Consider the following 3,563-nt stretch of genomic DNA (forward strand, 5'->3'; position numbering starts at 1 on the left):
GCTCTTAAGGATAGCGGAGTGAGGGGGTATGGGGAGAAGGCAGGAACGGGGTACTGATTGAGAGTGATCAGCCATGATCGCATTGAATGGCGGTGCTGGCTCGAAGGGCTGAATGGCCTACTCCTGCACCTATTGTCTATTGTCTATTGTCTATTGTCTATTAAGGGGTTGGACACGTTAGAGGCAGGAAACATGTTCCCAATGTTGGGGGAGTCCAGAACAAGGGGCCACAGTTTAAGAATAAGGGGTAGGCCATTTAGAACTGAGATGAGGAAAAACTTTTTCAGTCAGAGAGTTGTGGATCTGTGGAATTCTCTGTCTCAGAAGGGAGTGGAGGCCAATTCTCTGAATGCATTCAAGAGAGAGCTAGATAGAGCTCTTAAGGATAGCGGAGTTAGGGGGTATGGGGAGAAGGCAGGAACGGGGTGCTGATTGAGAATGATCAGCCATGATCACATTGAATGGCGGTGCTGGCTCGAAGGGCCGAATGGCCTCCTCCTGCACCTATTGTCTTATCGGGTGTATCTTCCATGCCACGCGTTCAGGTTCAGCATGGGCTTGCACCCCTTTTGAAATTTATAAATACAATTCTTGCCCACCTGGTTGAAAATTCCCTCTTCCACAGCAATAGTTCTTTATAATAAGTAAATATGTTCAAGAGAAGGTGGCGGCACAGCTGCAGTAGAGTTGCTGCCTGACAGCGCCAGAGACCAGGGTTTGATCCTGACCACTTTCTGTACAGTGTTTATACGTTCCTCCTGTGATTGCATGGGTTTACTCCGATTTCCTCCCACACTCCAAGGACATGAGGGTTTATCAATTAATTGGTTTCCCTAAATTGCCCCTAGTGTGCGGGTGATCGTTGATCAGCATGGACTCAGTGGACCAAGGGCTTGTTTCCACGCTGTATCTCTAAAACAAAAACAAAAAAGAAAATGGGAAAAAAATCAACAAAGCTATTTGGACAGGTACATGGATAGGAGAGGTTTAGAGAGATAGGGGCGAAATACAGGCAAGTGGGACAAGCGTGGATGGGGCGGCAGGGGCAAGTTGGGCCGAAAGGCCTGTTTCCATGCTGTACGGCTCGATGACTCTTTTTCTGTAAAGAATCCCTTTGATATCAATAACTTAATGAGAGGAATAGATGGGATAAATGCACAGTCTTTTACCCAGAGTAGAGGCATCAAGAAACAGATTTAAGATGAGAGGGGAAAGATTTAATAGGAACGTGAGGGTCAACTTTTTCGCTCAAAGGGTGATAGGTGTATGGAACTAACTGCCAGCAGAGGTAGCTGAGGCAAGTACTATCGCAAGATTTTAAAAACATTTGGAGAGGTATATGGAGAGGACAGGTTTAGAGGGATATGGGCCAAGCACAGGCAGGTGGGAATAGTGTGGATGGGACATGTTGGTTGTCGTGGGCAAGTTGGGCCGAAGTGCCTGTTTCCATGCTATATGACTCTATGACTAAAGCCCTTAAGAGTCATGGAGATAGATGGGCATGAAAGAAGTCTGCATGTTGGGCTTCGATTGGGTTGATGGTAGGAATGATCCAGCTAATCACGGGGTTTAGAGGAAAGTTGGATGAGCAATGGCAGGAATATTATTTTTCACGACCATCGGGGGGATAAAAAAAGCATTGGAGTAGGACTGATCGGAATACTCCATTAAAGGCCAGCATCACTTTGATGGGCCAAATGGTTCCATTCCAAATTCTTAAAGCTGTAATAAATAATCACGAGTTTCAAAAAGGTAAGCTATCTGATTAAGGCACAAAATGCTGGAGTAACGCAAGGGTTCAGTCTGCATCTCTGGAGGACCTGGATAGGTGAGGTTTTGGATCAGGGACCTTCAGACTGATTCAGAAGAAAGCAAGAGGAGAAGAAATGTAGGAGAAAGCCTGGCAAGTGATAGGTGGATTGATTGATACCTTATTATCACACGTGGCATGTCGCAGTGAAATTCTTTGTTTTGCACACCATACACAAGTCTGCAAAGTGCCACCACATATAGGCCGCTGACGAAGGTAAAGAAGGAACTGCAGATGCTGGTTTACACCGAAGATAGACACAAAAATGCTGGAGTAACTCAGCGGGTCAGGCAGCATCGCTGGAGAAAAAGAAAAGGTGGCATTTTGGGTCAAGACCCTTCTTCAGGCTGAGAGTCTCAGGCCTTAAGAGTACCAGCGATAGGTGGGCATGGAAGTAGTGGTCATGTTGGGTTCAGACTGAGAGTCTCAGTTTGATTCTGAAAAAGGGTCACCGCAAAACGTCACCTATTCCTTTTCTCAAGTAATAGCTGAATACAATAGACAATAGGTGCAGGAGGAGGGCATTCGGCCCTTCGAGCCAGCACCGCCATTCAATGTGATCATGGCTGATCATTCTCAATCAGTACCCCGTTCCTGCCTTCTCCCCATACCCCCTGACTCCGCTATCCTTAAGAGCTCTATCTAGCTCTCTCTTGAATGCATTCAGAGAATTGGCCTCCACTGCCTTCTGAGGCAGAGAATTCCACAGATTCACAACTCTGACTGTAAAAGTTTTTCCTCAAACCTTGAAATCCCTCCCCCGGGAGGGGTTTCAAAGTTTCCTTTTCTTAGTTCAGACTTTTAATTTTTGTACAATTTACACCAGCATTATTGGCAAGGGGCAATGCAATTAATCTGGCATCGTAAACCAGCACTGGCCGGTTACTGGTTTAACAAAGAATGTGGCAGACTTGGATGCAGAGAAATGTGTATTTAAAAGGGGAATAGATCGGGTAGACGCACAGAATCTCGTGCTCCGAATAGGGGAATCGGGAAACAGACGACATAGGTTTAAGATGAGGGGGAAAGATTTATTAAGAACCTGAGGGGTATCTTTTTTACACACAGGGTGGTGGGTGTATGGAATGAGCTGCCGGAGGAGGTAGTTGAGGCAGGTACTATCGGAAAGTTTAAGAAATAACTAGACAGGTACATGGAAAGGACGGGTTTTGAGGGATATTGGCCAAACGCAGGCAGTTGGGACTGGCGTAGATGGGACATGTTGGTCTGTGGGTAAGTTGGGCCGAAGGGCCTGTTCCCACACCGAATGAATCTGACTCTATCAAAGCTCCCTGATTTTGCAGCTTGATTTTGGGCATGAGACTTGCCAAGTGAAGCCAGACTGTGGTTGATAATTGATTTATCTCTGTCAGAGGAAGCCTGCATTTCATATCTAACTGGCTCTCGTGGAGCTGAGTAATGGTGGTGCATATTGCATAAGAATGTTTTAACAAAGGAAATGGTACTGAACAATGCGCTTCTTGCTTCTTTTGAACGTAATGATAGATCTCAAGCATCCTTGCACTAACGTGTTGGACACTGATCTGATTTGATTTTTATGTCAGACATTGTACTGGGGTCGTGTTTTGTTTCATTGTGTGTGTACAGGGCCTTGTTTCTTTCCACATCTTGAGGATTGTATTAATGCATATCAATTAAAAAAATCACTTGAACCCTTTCGCCATTACTCATTGTGTAAAGGTAACATCTTTCTTATCTGCTTGCACAGTGGTGCAGGGGGGGGGTGCAGTGG

Source organism: Rhinoraja longicauda, chromosome 4 (genome assembly GCF_053455715.1).
Source record: "Rhinoraja longicauda isolate Sanriku21f chromosome 4, sRhiLon1.1, whole genome shotgun sequence".
Classification (NCBI taxonomy): Eukaryota; Metazoa; Chordata; class Chondrichthyes; order Rajiformes; family Arhynchobatidae; genus Rhinoraja; species Rhinoraja longicauda.